This window comes from Scylla paramamosain, chromosome 37 (genome assembly GCF_035594125.1).
Source record: "Scylla paramamosain isolate STU-SP2022 chromosome 37, ASM3559412v1, whole genome shotgun sequence".
In the NCBI taxonomy this organism is placed as follows: Eukaryota; Metazoa; Arthropoda; class Malacostraca; order Decapoda; family Portunidae; genus Scylla; species Scylla paramamosain.
In genome coordinates, this window is record NC_087187.1 from 13,786,012 (window position 1) to 13,803,529 (window position 17,518).

Genomic DNA, 17,518 nt, shown 5'->3' on the forward strand with positions numbered 1-17,518 from the left:
AGGATGGTCAGTGAAGGGAGAGGAAAGCCAAAGCTGGTGGTGAACATTGAAGTCTCCAAGAATGGAGATCTCTACGAAAGGGAAGAGGGTCAGAATGTGCTCCACTTTGGAAGTTAAGTAGTCAAAGAATTTCTTATAGTCAGAGGAGTTAGGTGAGAGGTATACAGCACAGATAAATTTAGTATGAGAGTGACTCTGTAGTCGTAGCCAGATGGTGGAAAACTCGAAAGATTCAAGAGCGTAGGCACGAGAGCAGGTTAAGTCATTGCGCACATAAACGCAGCATCCAGCTTTTGATCGAAAATAAGGATAGAGAAAGTAGGAGGGAACAGAAAAGGGGCTACTGTCAGTTGCCTCAGACACCTGAGTTTCAGTGAGGAAAAGAAGATGAGGTTTAGAAGAGGAGAGGTGGTGTTCTACAGATTGAAAATTAGATCTTAGATCGCGAATGTTGCAGAAGTTAATGAAGAAAAAGTTGCGGGGGGTGTCAAGACACTTAGGGTCATCGACAGAAAGGCAGTCCGACCTGGGGACATTTATGGTCCCGTCCCAGATGGGGAATCCGAGGCTGGTGTAGGAGTCGCCATGATGATTTTAAAATTTTTGAGTGAAGGGTGTGTGTGTTATTAGGTGCTTGTAGTTTTGTGTGGAGGAAGAGAGTTGTCTTTAGAGGGCAGGCTGTGACTCCCTTGTGTTGTGAGACACAAAGGGAAACGTTCAATGAGGTCACAGCTGGGTTTAATAATAAATTTACAGCACCCCCTGAACAGTGCTTTATACCTCACTGGGAGTAATTATATATATATATATATATATATATATATATATATATATATATATATATATATATATATATATATATATATATATATATATATATATATATATGGATATATATGGCAGTCTTAGCAATTATTATTATTATTTATGTGTATATTCATCAATTCTTATACCCATTCCACATGCAATGTGTTCATATATTCATCCCATGTGTGCCCATGGCCAGCCAGTCTATTCTATTTTTAATATTTCCTCTCCTTCTCTACTTCTGAAGGGAATTCACACCCACTTCCAGTCCTTAAGGGAAACACCTGCATTCGCTTCTAAGTCTTTCCTTCCTGGTCATTGGCTAAAATAACGACCTCTCCCGTTGGCTCCTTTACCTCATTTCCTGGCATTTCATTGGTCATTTCTTCACTCCAAAAGCTTTAACGTGATCCACTTAGCTCAGAGAAATATAGCCCACATGGTACCTAGTCCCTGTCCAAGGATCAGTCATGAGAATCTCAGTTCCACTCGGTTCCAGCTCAGTTCCACTCAGTCATCATCAGTCACAAGCAGTCAGTCTCGGTCTCTCACTCAGTTCCTGTCTGAGTCACAGTCAGTCTTGAGAGACGCTGCTCAGTCATCATCACGAGCAGCAATTCATATAACTTCAGAGAGAGGGAACAATCATTCATAATGACTGTATTATCTGTGTCTCATCTCAAATCAAGTGTGTACATTCCACCTATTATTAAATCAAGGAAAACTCTCATCATACATGTCTTTTACTTGCAGACATCAACTATATCATCTTACTACCAGCAACCAAGCTACCAAGAATACCAAGCTCACTACAGGTCCCCCACACTACCAACACACCGAGCTCCTCAGTTGATCCAGCGGTGGCAAGCACCATCATCAACTGGGGAAGTATTTCATGTAAACCAGGAACAGGAGAGGTAAGGTAACATCATCTCGATACAAAGTGGTAGTAAATCGAACTTAAAACATATATATATATATATATATATATATATATATATATATATATATATATATATATATATATATATATATATATATATATATATATATATATATATATATATTGTTACAACTACAATTCCCACCCCCTTCACCAAGCAACCTGGCCTAGCTTCCCATGGCCACCTCCTATGTGGAGTGCAGGGCTCAAATACGAGTGTACAGGGTCCCTTGAGAGTTTTGCACCCTTTTCACAGCAGTCGTAACTCCATGTCACACTAAGATGAGGCCGCCTGACTGTTTTACCGACCCACAGACAAGGAAAATACTCCAAACGACACAGCTGCAGAAGAATCGATAACCACATCTAGGAAAAACAGTCATACTGTCACAGTGGGCTTTCGCCCACTGTGGCAGTCCTCCCCACTGCCCAACAGAGTGTTACAGCTTGAAACCGAGTAGTGTTGTTTACTGCCTCCTGGACAGCAGACCTTGTCAGGATCTGAGGAGAGAGTAAAGTTCACTACCCAGCTAACTACTCAAGTCCTCTGCAGCTGAACTGCATCAACCCACAGTATCTTCTTAACACAAGATAGGGTTACTAATAAAAGACACAAGAAACTACTACGAAAGAGTGCCCACGAACACACAGGAGGATCGGTCATCGCTCACTGCGTAAACAACCTGGTCTTATACACTGCTGAGGAGACCCATCCCTGGGTATAGTGTGTGTAATACACAACTACCCTTACTGGCACACTACTATTCTATACAATTAGGCTGGGGCGTACTGCCAGTAATGACTGACTCACTTAAGGCAACTAGTATCCCGTCTTAGTTTCCAAATATTAGAGCACGTCTCTGTATAGCTGCTGCATCCAACTGCGGGGTAGTGACTGCCCTTAAGAAAACCCTCCAACCGCTTTCCTGCACTGCTGCTAATGGAAGGTAGGTTACAAAGAAAGTGGGCGAGGGGGTGCGACACAGGCACGTATGGACGCCACCCCACACAACACTTTCCACGCTTTCTTTACTTGAATAAAGTACTTTAATTTTAGAAATCCTACTGATTAAACAAAGGGGGCTAGATGATTACTGACTATTTCTTTGTCAAGGGTAACTCTTCTGCTGTAAATTATGTGAGATTCAAATTGAATGAGCAAAGAAAAATAGCATAAATTAATCAAGGAATGAGAGTCTCTGAGTATGGAGGTTCTTATGGTAAGTTAATGGCAGCAAGCGGCCACTCTTAATCGTACATCTGGCGTTCGTACTCTCTCACACACACTCTCTCTCTCTCTCTCTCTCTCTCTCTCTCTCTCTCTCTCTCTCTCTCTCTCTCTCTCTCTCTTCTCGTTTATTCTCATTCTCTCTTATTTTTCACTTTACATTGCGTTACTTCGCTGCACATTGCACGCCCCCTCGTAAATGACTATTTTCAGAAGATATACAAAATTTTAGGAACAACAAATTCAAAATCACTACACTTGTCGGGCACATCATCAAACTCAAACAAGGGGCGTATACTCATCACAAAACATCGAAGGCTACTACAGCACTGGCATGAATAATTAATATACAACTAAAACAATAGGGCTCCCACCAGGCCCTTTAACTCAGATTGCCGTTTCTTCTTTCTCCTCCTCCTACTCCTCCCCGACCAGTCTCTTGTTCTACACCAGGACCTGTGGTCTTTATGGCTACACTGGTGTGCAAGCTTTTTCCTGCAGGACATCTTATTGAGATCTCTATCCCAGCAGCCATAGCTCCGCCATTGTCTCCTGTGACTCTGGCCACTCCTCCACAATCTCTGTAAGTCTCCTCGGTCCTCTGCGTTCTCTACTTCTCCAACTACTCTCACCTCTCCTCTCTTCACTACACAACGTACTCCATCTGTATCTTCTCCACACTATACAAGCTTCAGGATCACCATGCAAAAACATTCCTGCTTCCTTGCACCACACAATGAGCCCACCAGAGACCGTAGTCTCCTAGTTGATCACGGCACGGCCAGGCAAAATACTTCCCGGCCATACAAAACTCTCCGCACTACCCACAGCATTAATTCCCACTTCCCTGCTCCCGGCTCCGTGGAGCCTCCGTGCCACACCCATAAAATAAATAAAACAAAAATGCCACTTCCTTGGCAAAACTCAGAGACGCCCTTAAGCAGCTCTCAACTAAACAATATACTCCTTCCCAGGTGTGACACAACCACGTTTGCTTCCGACTATCAGGCACAGCGATACTATTACGCCTCATTCCTTTCGATGGCCCGTTGACAGCTGCTCCTTTCCAGGACGCAGCAAACCCATCCCCACACACGAAGCCAAACAAACACGTGGCCGTCACAAAACAAACCCTGGTTTCAACATGAGCCTGGCCAACGTGCCACTGTGCCAGCCCCATTGGTCCCAGTAACTGCTCTCGTGTGCAAGGCTCTCTCATCATACCCGATACCTTGTCGCCTCGAGGAAGCCAACATCCATCATCACATGCTGCACTTTTCGTACCCAGCACCTGATAAGTACTAACAGCTTGGCCAAACAAATCCAACAGCAACACTAAGGATGCTCTCTGAGCGGCAAACAACATACTATTACACACACAGATCACAACTCGCCCCACAAGGAGGAATCAGGCGAGCAACATCACAAACAATTCCCACACCAGGGAAAACAACACCGGCCATAACACAACTGAGAGAGACCCCAGACAAGAAGTCATCAGGCTTACCAGCCTGACCCGCGCGGTTACGCCCAACAAACGTGGTCACACCCGACCACCAAAACCACGTCAAACGCTCTCGAGTCACCCTGACTCCAAAAGGGCCAAGCGCTAGGCGGCTACGTGCTTCCAGCAGTAGTGCCTCTTTAATTGCGGAGGGCACATCAAAATGGAGCAACAAACCTCCGTCTTCCTCTCTCCGCCGGCTAATCACAATAGTGTTGCTCTCAACAAACGCTCTCCGACCCTCACCTTCATTGCCATCCATTCCTGCCTTGGCAGACAGTGGGGCAGCACACACACGAGGTGAAGAACCCTCCTTAACTATACTGATAGCTGTTGACGCAGCTGCCAGCACAGGTGGCTCACCATGTAAGCAAACACCCAATGTGTCTGGTGTCGGCAGGGGAGCAGCCTACTCCCCGCCTCCAGTGCATCCCACAGGGAAGAAAACTCCCGCCTCCCCAGCAGGGTCAGGAGTCTTCACGCCCTCAGCAGCGACCCCTAGACACAACTAACTAGCTGGGGCCCAGACTGGGTACCGGCGCCTACAGCCTCAGGCTGTAGGTGGCGACAACTCAGCCTGAGTGCCGCCACCGAGAGGCTCCACAGGGTGAGAAAAGCCATCAAATAAACAATCATCACTCAAATAAACTTATCACTCCACTTTCATCCTTGGCAACACTCTCCACAAAGTCAGGTACTTTCTGTGGTGGCCCTGTGCTTCTGCAGTCAGCCCAGCAATTTGACTCAAAAATGAGTCAGACTCCGACTCGTCAGGCCTCTGGGCATTATGCCCCAATTGCGGCATCAGTACTAACACTGCGCTCCTTTTGTGGTGGCCCTGCCTTATCGCAGTCGACCCCAGGAGTCACAGATCTCGCGGGCATCCGACGCCGGGGCGCTCGCCTCGCCTGAAGTCGAGTAACAACAGGAACAACTGAGTCACCACTCTCAGCAGGATTAACATCCAGGTCGGCGTCTGTGGATGGGAGCAGCACCCAGCCTCTTCTACCTGCCAGGTCATTCCCCCCACAGGCTGGCCGGAGGCAACTCGCCTCCCAGTCACATTCCTGCACAGCGACTATTGTGCCGCTGTGTGACAGCGGCACAACAGTCCAACTCAGACCTCATTGAGATCGGTGAGGTAACAACAGAGGAGGGAACAGCCACACCCTCCTTTCCACCCTCACAACTAAACACAGCCCCGATCTCATTACCCTCCTCTTGGTTGTGTCCCAACCCTGGGACACAACCAAGGTTACTGGTTTCTGGGGCGACTTGGAAGTAGTGGCGGACACTAACTTAAGGCAATTGTACTTAAAATTCCCAGTGTTCTTGCAATAATGACATATGATCTAACTGCTATACCTGGAATTGCTGTGTTGCGTGCTTCCAGACTGTCTCCATCGTGGGCTGGCTGGAAACTTATTACCAACAGAAGGCACTACTATAACGTGGACTCCTAGACAAACTGGCGCCGCTCATGCCACGAGACTCATCACCAGCCCAACCAGACATACCACAAATCCACCGTGGCACGTGTTGCCGGTGCAGCAACACGTGGTCATCTGCCCAAGTAGCCACCTCCTTCAAGGTTTTAAACCTTTTCTCGCGGAACAGCGGTACTAACTCCTTCTCGGCCATATTTGTAAATTGTTCCATTACTATGAGCTCCTTTAACCCACGATAGGAGGTAGTATGCTCGCAAGCAATCCACTTTTCAAATGTCTCCTCCAGATAGCAAGCAAACTCAAGTTAGGAGTCACTAGGCCTCTTCTTTCCTCCACGGAACTGCAGCCTGTACGCCTCCGGCCGCAGCTCATAAGCTCTTAGGATATTTGTCTTTAACTCCTCATAATCCTCCAAATCTTGTCATAAACTTCGAAGCCCTTGGTTGCCCTTCAACATATTGGCAACAAGGCCATCCCATCTCTCCTGAGGCCAATCGAATTCTAGCATGGAGGTGTACATTCCTCACTCTTTTTCTCGTCCTAAACCTTCTAAACCTTGGTTTAACACAGCTTGTTCTCGTGCTATACATGAAAGAGAGGTGGCCCACAAAAAGTACTTAAACCTTCCATCACCAGAATCTCATGCACTTTATATTTCTGCCCGGAACTATGCCAAGTCTGCTCTCCAACTAGCCAAAAACTCCTTCATTAACAGAAAATGTCAAAACCTTTCAAGATCTAACTCCCCTCGTGATATCTCCAATAACTTTGCTTCTTCTTCTTTCCCTCCTCTACTTCAACCAGATGGCACCACTGCTATCACATCTATTTCTAAAGCTGAACTCTTCGCTGAAACCTTTGCTAAAAACCCTACCTTGGACGATTCTGGGCTTGCTCCTCCCTCTCCTCCACCCTCTGACTACTTCATGCCACGTATTAAAATTCTTCACAATGACGTTTTCCATGCCCTCGCTGGCCTAAACCTTCGGAAGGCTTATGGACCTGATGGGGTCCCTCCTATTGTTCTCCGAAACTGTGCCTCCGTGCTTGCACCTTGCCTAGTCAAACTCTTTCAGCTCTGTCTGTCAACATCTACCTTTCCTTCTTGCTGAAAGTTTGCCTACATTCAACCTGTTCCTAAAAAGGGTGACCGTTCTAATCCCTCAACAGGAAGATTCTTAAACATCTATCACTTCACAACCTTCTATCTGATCGCCAGTATGGGTTCCGTCAAGGCCGCTATACTGGTGATCTTCTGGCTTTCCTTACTGAATCTTGGTCATCCTCTTTTAGAGATTTTGGTGAAACTTTTGCTGTTGCCTTGGACATATCAAAAGCTTTTGATAAAGTCTGGCACAAAGCTTTGATTTCCAAACTACCCTCCTACGGTTTCTATCCTTCTCTCTGTAACTTCATCTCAAGTTTCCTTTCTGACCGTTCTATTGCTGCTGTGGTAGACGGTCACTGTTCTTCTCCTAAATCTATTAACAGTGGTGTTCCTCAGGGTTCTGTCCTGTCACCCACTCTCTTCTTATTATTCATTAATGATCTTCCAAACCAAACTTCTTGTCCTATCCACTCCTATGCTGATGATACCACCCTGCACTTTTCCACGTCTTTTCATAGACGTCCAACCCTTCAGGAGGTAAACATATCACGCAGGGAAGCCACAGAACGCTTGACTTATGAACTTTCTAAAATTTCTGATTGGGGCAGAGCAAACTTGGTATTGTTCAATGCCTCAAAAACTCAATTCCTCCATCTATCAACTCGACACAACCTTCCAGACAACTATCCCCTCTTCTTCATTGACACTCAACTGTCCCTCTCTTCTACACTGAACATCCTCGGTCTGTCCTTAATTATAATCTAAACTGGAAACTTCACATCTCATCTCTAGCTAAAACAGCTTCTATGAAGTTAGGTGTTCTAAGACGTCTCCACCAGTTTTTCTCACCCCCCAGCTGCTAACTCTGTACAAGGGCCTTATTCGTCCATGTATGGAGTATGCTTCACATGTCTGGGGGGTTCCACTCATACTGCTCTTCTAGACAAGGTGGAATCAAAATCTTTTCGTCTCATCAACTCCTCTCCTCTAACTGACTGTCTTCAGCCTCTCTCTCACCGCCGCAATGTTGCATATCTAGCTGTCTGCTACCGCTATTTTCATGCTAACTGCTCTTCTGATCTTGCTAACTGCATGCCTCCCCTCCTCCCGCGGCCTCGCTGCACAAGACTTTCTTCTTTCTCTCACCCCTATTCTGTCCACCTCTCTAACGCAAGAGTTAACCAGTATTCTCAATCATTCATCCCTTTCTCTGGTAAACCCTGGAACTCCCTGCCTGCTTCTGTATTTCCACCTTCCTATGACTTGAATTCCTTCAAGAGGGAGGTTTCAAGACACTTATTCATCAATTTGTTACCACTGCTTTGACCCTTTTATGGGACTGTCATTTCAGTGGGCATTTTTTTTTTATTAGATTTTTGTTGCCCTTGGCCAGTGTCCTTCCTACATAAAAAAGAAAAAAAAGAAAACTTCAAAACAATTCGGTTACCTTTTTCGCATCAAACTCTGGTATTAACTTCAAACTCCTTACTATCTGGCTTTCTACTATCTATCCTCTTTAACTCCTCTATCCAACCCATGAGGTTAATTCACTTCAGTTCGAGTCTTTTCCAAATGAAATATATCCTATTCTTTTCAGCCTCCTCCCTCTCATACATCTTCGCCTCCTTCTCCGTCTCAAACCTCTTAGCTTCCCTCTCAGCTTTGAGCCTCCTGGCTCCTCTAGCCTCTTCAGTCTTCAATCTCATTTCCTCAGTTTCTAATTCTATTCTACTCATCTCCAATTTGAATCTCATCTCCACAGACATGCCTTCGGTCTGGGAGAAGCCAACAACGCTGTGGGCAGGGCTAACACATCCGTGGACACTATGTGTGGGACTAGGTGTCCTCACACCAAATTGGGCTAAATCTACTGTACCGCTCCCAGCAAAGGCAGGGGATTCAAGTCGCGAGTCACACCTGCTACTAGCTTTGCCCTCCATGGCTTACAATAAATGTGAACACACACAATGAAACAAACAACAAACCGTCTCCCTCACGTGGCGACGAAGCTCCCAGCTATCCTAGAAAGGTCACCAGTTTTTGTTATGACCACAATTCCCAGCCCCTTCACCAAATTGTTGCACCTGGACTAGCTTCCTTGAGCCACCTCCTATGTGGACTCAAATACAGGTGTACAGGGTCCCTTCTGACTCCTGCACCCTTTTCATAGCAGTTGTAACTCCAGGTCACACTAAGTTGAGGTCGCCAGACTGAAATACTCCAAACAACACTTAACACCCTCAGCTTCAGAAGAATCGACAACTACATCTTGGAAAAACAGTTAACATACAATAACAGTTATATGGTCAAGATATAATGCCCCATTGGGTTTCCACCCACCATGACAGGCCTCCCCACTCGACCTGGATTCATACACTGCCAAAGAGTCACTTCCATGGGTATAGTGTGTGTAATACACAACTACCTTTACTGGCAGACTACTATGGAGGCCCCTGCTCTTTATAAACAGGCTGGGGCGTACGGCCAGTAATGACTCACTTATCGCCTTAAGGTAACTAACCCGGCTAACTAGTATCCCACCTTAGTCTCCTTCAAATATAAGAGCACGTCTCAGTACGTCTGCTTCTTCCAACTGGGAGGAGGGGGTCCGACACACGCACATACGGACGCCACTCGACACACCACTCCCTGCGCGGTCTTTACTTGATTAAAACACTTTACTTTTATAAATTCTACTGATTAAAAAATAAGAGGACTACGTGAATACTGACTATTTCTTTGTCAAAGGCACCTCTTCTGCTGTAAACTATATGAGACTCAAAATGACTGAATAAGGAGAAATAGGATAAATTAATCGGGGAATGAGAGTCTGTGAGCACGGAGGTTCTTATGGTAATTTAATGGCAACTAGTGGCGACTTTTGATCGTACATCTGACGTTCGTTTCTCTCTCTCTCTCTCTCTCTCTCTCTCTCTCTCTCTCTCTCTCTCTCTCTCTCTCTCTCTCTCTCTCTCTCTCTCTCTCTCCTAGTTTATTATCAATCTTTCTTGTTCTTTACTTTACATTTCGTTATCTCACTGCACATTACAATATATACTCGTATATTTGTATATATATTTTTATATATATTTGTATCCATCTATCTATCTATCCATATATATATATATATATATATATATATATATATATATATATATATATATATATATATATATATATATATATATATATATATATATATATATATATATATATATATATATATTTTTTTTTTCTTTTTTTCTAAGGCATTATTTGCAAGTACTGGATACGGAGCTCACATTAATGTCGATATGTTATCGGTGAAAAGTTAATTTGAATTACAAATATACTGTTTTGTTTATCCTTCTTCCACCTGTGATTTAGGACTTTAGGAAGGCTGTTTTTCTGTTTGTATGTGAAAGAAGAACCTATTACTGCTTATAAAATAATTAGACTGTGATAACGGCGACCGTTACATGAGTAGAATCACTTGATAATTTTGATTTTTGAATGTTAGTGCACTAGTTTGCTACTTTATTTCTTGGTATTAAATTATCAAAATATCTTAAGAGTGCTGCCTGACATTTTAAAAGACATTTTTTTATGACTATACATTTTATTGCATCTGCTATTGGCTGGCAATTATTCCTAGCGCTGTACGTCTACAAAAGATATTTGGTTCATGAAGGGGAAAAAAAATGTAAGAGATTTACAAGTTCCCAAACTAAAATATATCTTAACCTTAGTTGTGACGTGACTCATTATTTTATTATGTTACTCATAATTTTATAGACTAAAAGATTAAAAAGAAAAAGGCAACAGTAAAACCAGTAGAAGTCGGTAAATTTAATATTTTGTCAATTACCTATGTCAAATCTCTGACTTAGACTTGTAAAGACATCACACGTGAAATACTTTGCCAGAAGTAATGATGAGGGGATATAAGTGGTATATGTTTACTTCATGAAAAGTTAACTTGTATGAAAAGAACCGAGTGAAGAGATAATGCCCACGAGTCAAAATAGTTTATGTCAAACAGACACAAACCATAAAAAAGACAATCAGCAGGGTACCTGTTCGGATTTTCTCGCCCTTAGTGTTGATGTAGGAGAAGACAGTAACCTCAGGTCTGTAGTAGAAAATTCTGACTCTGTAGCAAATGGTGAGATCAGTGAGAGGACGGGTGATATTTCCAAGCCACCTTGCATAACTGGATGTATCAGGGACGAATGACTCTTGAAAGGAGATGACTTTGCTCACTCCATCCAGCCCTGATGATTCTGAGAGAGAGAGAGAGAGAGAGAGAGAGAGAGAGAGAGAGAGAGAGAGAGAGAGAGAGAGAGAGAGAGAGAGAGAGAGTTATATATATATATATATATATATATATATATATATATATATATATATATATATATATATATATATATATATATATATATATATATATATATATATATATATATATATATATATATATATATATATATATATATATATATATATATATATATATATATATATATATATATATATATATATATATATATATATATATATATATATATATATATATATATATATATATATATATATATATATATATATATATATATATATACATTGCACCTTGCCTAGTCCGACTCTTTCAACATCTACCTTTCCTTTATGTTGGAAGTTTGCTTACATTCAACCTGTTTCTTAAAAGAGTGACCTTTTAGATCTTTCAAACTACCGTACTATTGTTATTTCCTACCTATGTAAAGTTTTTGAGTCTATCCTCAACAAGAAGATTCTTAAACATCTATCACTTCACAGCTTTCTATCTGATCACCAGTATGGGTACTGTCAAGATTTTAGTGAAACATATGATGTTGCCTTAGACATATCAAAAACTTTTGATAAGAGTCTGGCACAAAGCTTTGATTTCTAAACTACCCTTCTACAGCTTTTATCCTTCTCTCTGTAACTTTATCTCAAGTTTCCTATCTGACCGTTCTGTACTGTTCTCTACGCCATGGACACAGAGTCAAACACAGACCACAGTCTTGGGTTTATTGTTGGTGTACAGCTATAGCCGGGTGAGCCACGATGATCGGGGCCACGATGTTGTCTCCAAGGCAAGGGAGTGGAGGGATCGGGGAGAGCGGTGGCAGAGGGGAAGGTAGAGGCGAAGATACCGTGAGTGATGGCGGCGCTGTGGGCGCTGGACTCTTGCCCTTGGATCCGGTCGCGAGCGGCACCCTCAGGGCGTCGTAGGAGAGGCAGGCCGACTAGCCGCTGATGCGGGAGGCATAGAGTCGGATACAGCGGTGCCGCTGGCTGTGGTGTACTGGCGGGACTCGCTGGTGTTGGATCGTGGTCCGGCGGGAGACGGGCGGCCTTAACTCTATCCCAAGACGTCACATAGTGGCGGCCACGCAAGTCAAGGGTAACCTACTTGGCCCCTCGATCCATGACCCGGTAGGGACCGGTATAGGGCGTCTGCAGAGGACCGGTAACGGTGTCGGTCCTAAGGAAGACCGACGTTGCGGTCTGCAGGTCCGCTGAGAAGTGTGTGGGGCGGGCGGGGTGCGGGCGAGGAGGCATCAGCCGTAAGTGAGCCATGGCGTGCCGCAGTGCCGGTAGGAAGGCCAGGGAGTGGCCGCCATCCCCCGGTGTTGCAAGCTGGCCTGGTAGGCGCAAGTCCTCCCCGTAAACCAGCTCCGCGGGAGTGTGGTGGATGTCCTCCTCCTCCGTGGCGCGCAAGGTCAGGAGGATGATAGGAAGAGCCTCCACCCAGCAAGCAGGGTGTGGCAGCGCCCGCATCGCCTCCTTCAGACGTCGATGAAACCGTTCCACCAAAACGTTAGCCTGTGGGCGGTACCCAGTGGTACGCAGGTGAACAGTCCCCAGGAAGGCCAACAGCTCACCCCAGTATCGGGACTCGAACTGCACGCCCTGGTCGGTGATTATGGTAACAGGGGCACCGAAGTGAGACACCCATCCCGAGAGGAAATGGGTGGCGGTGGTCTCCGCTGTGCTGTCTGGCATGGGTATGGCGGCGTCCCAGCGTGTGGCTCTATCGACGCACGTGAGGAGGTATCTGTATCCACGGGAGGGCGGCAGGGACCCGACTAGGTCCATATGCACCGCGTGGAAGCGGTCCGTGGGCGTGGGTATGGGTTGCAGGGGGATGCAGGTATGGCGGTGGACCTTGGCGGTCTGACAGGCCAGACATGAGCGGACCCATGCCCGTATATCCTTTCTCATTCCTGGCCACACCGCTTTCCTGCTGATGAGACGATGGATACCAAGGATGCCGGGGTGATTGAGGGCGTGGTAGTGTGTGAAGACTCGGCGTCGGAACTGCTCCGGGATGTAAGGGCGCGCGACGCCACAGGACACAGGACACCACACCTGCGAGGGGGAGTCTGGGACGCGACACCGAAGCATCTGTAGAGCTGTGGGGCCTTCCCGCAGGGCCTGCAGCTCATGGTCGCCTTCTTGCGCCGCCGCTACTGCCCACGGAAGGGAGGGAGCGTGTGACCGTGGCTACGTGGAAGGGCGCCGTCGCCAGAGAGCGTATCGCCGCGGGAGAGAGCGTCCACCACCGGGTTCTCCTCACCCCGGACGTGCCTGATGTCTGTCGTGAACTCCGATATGAAGGCAAGCTGCCGACACACGGGGAGTGAAACTGTCGTCCGATTGCGCCATCGCGTGTTTCAGCGGTTTGTGATCAGTGAGCACGTGGAACTCCCTGCCCTCCAGGAAGTAGTGGAAGTGGCGCACGGCCTCATACACCGCTAGGAGCTCCCTGTCAAAGGCGCTGTAGTTGCGTTGAGCAGGCTCCAGTCGCTTGCTGAAGAAAGCAACAGGGCGTAGCTCACCAGCGACCTCTTGTTGCAGCACTGTTCCCACAGCTTCCGCCGAGGCGTCGGTAGCGAGCACAGTCGTTGCGTGGGAAACAGGCTACTCGAGGCGGGTAAGGGCGAGGAGCTGGCGCTTGACGGCGCGGAAAGCCTCGTCCGCACTGGGTCTCCACTCCAAGGGGTTGGGTGACTGCTTCTTGACCCCCTTGAGCGAATGGTTGTGCGCAAGTAGTTTTTGTGTCCGCAATCCTTATTAACCCGTCATGTCCGCATATTCCCAAAGTCTGGAAGAGCATATACCAAAGAAGAAATCAGAGTCATTCAGGGCGCGATCTGAGCCAAGTCTAGCGTAACTAGTTCGTGCCGTTGCCACACACAATTAGTTCATGGTCTGCGTTTGAGAAGACAACTCCTAACGCCGGGAGCGTCCAGGACGCCCGGATTCCCGTATCAAACTCTTTTGGGCGCCTCTCGGGTAACAAAGACATACCGTTGCTATTGTAACGGTCACTCCACAAAATGTCTCACGCTGTGTTTCCTGATGACTTAAATACTGCAACACTAACTGTTCTGACACCATTCCATTGTATAGTAACCAAGAATTCAAATCACCCTTTAGGGTCGAAAAAGCAAGCTTTGAGTTATGACTCATCCATAATTCTTTGTTGTATAACTTCTCTTTACTCACACGAACCTTTTCAGCAGACCAAGCATAAGATTAGAAATGAAGCATTTTCGTGTAAAAAGGGTAGAAAGTGTTAAAATAATGGCAAAATAATCATAAAAAAGCATACATATATTTAGGTAATCGTATGGTGTGTATTACCAGTAAGTTCCAGGGCCAAGTGAGAATGTGACCTGTTATCGCCCTCTAGGTTGGTGGGCTCAATTGATGCTGCTCTACCACCCCTCTGTGCCGGGAACCTTACTACTTCGACCGTGATTTTTTTTTTTTTCATGTACGAAGGCCACAGGCCAAGAGGAACAAAATTATATAAAAAAAATATAAAAAGACTCACTGAGGTGCCGGTACCCGTACAGAGTCAAAAGCGGAAGTAAAAAAATTAAAGAACAAGTGTCTTGAAACTTCCATCGTGAAAGTGTTCAAATCATAGGAAGGAAGAAATACAGAAGTAGGAATGAAGTTCCAGAGTTTACCAGAGGAAGGGATGAATGATTGAGAATACTGGTTAACTCTTGCATTAGAGAGTTGGACAGAATATGGGTGAGAGAAAGAGTCTTGTGCAGCGAGGCTGTGGGAGGAGGGGAGGCATACAGTTACCAAGTTCAGAAGAGTAGTTAGTATAAAAATGCTAGTAGAAGATAGCAAGAGATGCAACATTGCGGCAATGAGAGAGAGGATAAAGATAGTTAAAGGAGAGGAGTTGATAAAACGAAAAGCTTTCGACTCCACCCTGTCTAAAAGAGCGGTATGAGTGAATTCCGCACCTGTCACCCATAAATGTGAGGCATACTCAATACATAGACGGTTAAAACCACTTCAGAGTCATCTATGGGGGAGGGGGGGGAGACTGGCGGAGACGACTCAGAACACCTAACTTCATAGAAGCTGTTTTAGCTAGAGATGAGCTGTGAAGTTTCGAGTTTAGTTTATATGTAAAGGAGAGATCGAGGATGTTCAGTGTAGATGGAGACAGTTGAGTGCCAATGAAGAAGAAGGGATAATTGTCTGGATGGTTGTGTTGGGTTGATGGAATTGAGGTTTTGAGGCATTGAACAATACTACGTTTACTCTGACCCAAACCGGAATCCTAGAGAGAGATCAAAGGTTCTGTGACTTCCCTGCGTGAACTGTTTAATTCCTGAAGGGTTGGACGTCAATGACATGTCGAAGAAAAGTGCAAGGCGGTATCATCAGCGTAGGAGTAGATAGGACAATAAGCTTACTTTAGAAGATCATTAATGGATAACAGGAAGAAAGTAGGTGACAGGATAGATTCTTGTGGAACACCACTGTTAATAGTATTAGAAGAACAGTGAGCTTTTACTACAGCGTCACTATAACGGACAGAAAGGAAACTTCAGATTAAGTTACAGAGAGAACGATGTAAGCTGTAGGAGGGTATTATGGAAACCTAAGCTTTGTGACGGATTCTATCAAAACTTTTGATATGCCTAAGGCAACAGAGAACATTTAACAAAGATTCCTAAAAGAGGATAACCAAAACTCATTAAACAAAGCTAGAACCAGTAGAGCGGCTACTACAGAACACATACTGCTGATCTTGCATAAAATTGTAAAGTGATAGATTTTTAAGAACCTTCCTCTTGATAGACTCAAAAATTTTAGAGAAGCAGGAAAGCAAATATGAAGGTAGGTTGGGGATTAGAGCGGTCACCTTTTTTTAGGAACAGGTAGGAACTAACAGCAACACCTATGTTCCCTCCTACTTTCTTTATCCTCATTCTAAATTCAAAGCTGGATGTTGCATCTATGTGTGCAACGATTTAACGTGCTCTCGTGCCCACGCTCTTGAATCTTTCGAATTTTCCATCATCTGCCTACGACAACAGGGTCACTCTCGAACTAAATTTATCTGTGCTGTATACCTCTCACCTAACTGCTCTGACTATAAGATATTCTTTGACTATTTAACTTCTAAAGTGGAGCACATTCTAACTTTCTTCCCTTTTGCGGAGATCTCCATCCTTGGAGACTTCAGTGTACACCACCAGCTTAGGCTTTCCTCTCCCTTCACTGACCATCCTGGTGAACTAAGTCCGCCTAACTTCATAGAAGTTGTTTTAGCTAGAGATGAGATGTGGAATTTACACTTTAGATTATACGTGAAGGACAAACCGAGGATATTCAGTATAAAAGAGGGGGACAGTTGAGTGTCACTGAAGAATAGGGGATAGTTGTCTGGAAGGTTGTGTCGAGTTGTTAGATGGAGGAATTTAGTTCTTGGAACATTGAACAATAAGTTTGCTCTGCCCCAGTCACAAATCTTAGAGAGATCAGAAATCAGGCGTTCTGTGGCTTTCCTGCGTGAGCTGTTCACTTCCTGTTACCCTATCGTCTTTGTTGGATTCCCCCGATAACAATCTCATATTTGTATCTTGTCCTATCGCTCCAATCCCATCCCAAGATTCCCCTAAGCGGGGTTGCCTCTGGCGTTTTGCCTCTGGTAGTTGGGGGGACCTCACGAGGTATTTTGCTGATTTTCCGTAGAATGACTACTGCTTCCGTGTCAGAGATTCGTCTCTGTGTGCCGAGCGCATAACAGAGGTGATAGTGTCTGGCATGGAGGCGTACATTTCTCACTCTTTTTCTCGACCTAACCCTTCCAAGCCTTCATTTAACACAGCCTGTTCTTGTGCTATATATGATAGAGAGATGGCCCACGAAAGGTACTTCAGCTTTTCATTACCAGAATCTCATGTGCTTTATATTTCTGCACAGAACCATGCCAAGCCTGTTCTTCAGTTAGCCAAAAACTCCTTTATTAGTGGAAAGTGTCAAAATCTTTCAAGATCTAACTCCCCCCGTGACTTTTGACGCCTAGCCAAAAATATCTCTCATAACTTCACTTCTTCTTTCCCTTCTTTATTTCATCCAGATGGCACCACCGCTATCACATCTATCTCTAAGGCTGAACTCTTCCCTCAAACCTTTGCTAAAAACTCTT

At 45.1% G+C, this 17,518-nt stretch overlaps 1 long non-coding RNA gene across 1 annotated transcript in view; it reads left to right on the top strand.

The window, feature by feature from the left end:
* The window catches only part of LOC135091197 (uncharacterized), a 162,911-nt gene that overhangs the window by 62,573 nt on the left and 82,820 nt on the right, over nt 1-17,518 (top strand). The window contains exon 2 of the long non-coding RNA XR_010262428.1: nt 1,561-1,724. This is a non-coding gene — a long non-coding RNA (uncharacterized LOC135091197). The remainder of the gene's footprint in view (nt 1-1,560; nt 1,725-17,518) is intronic.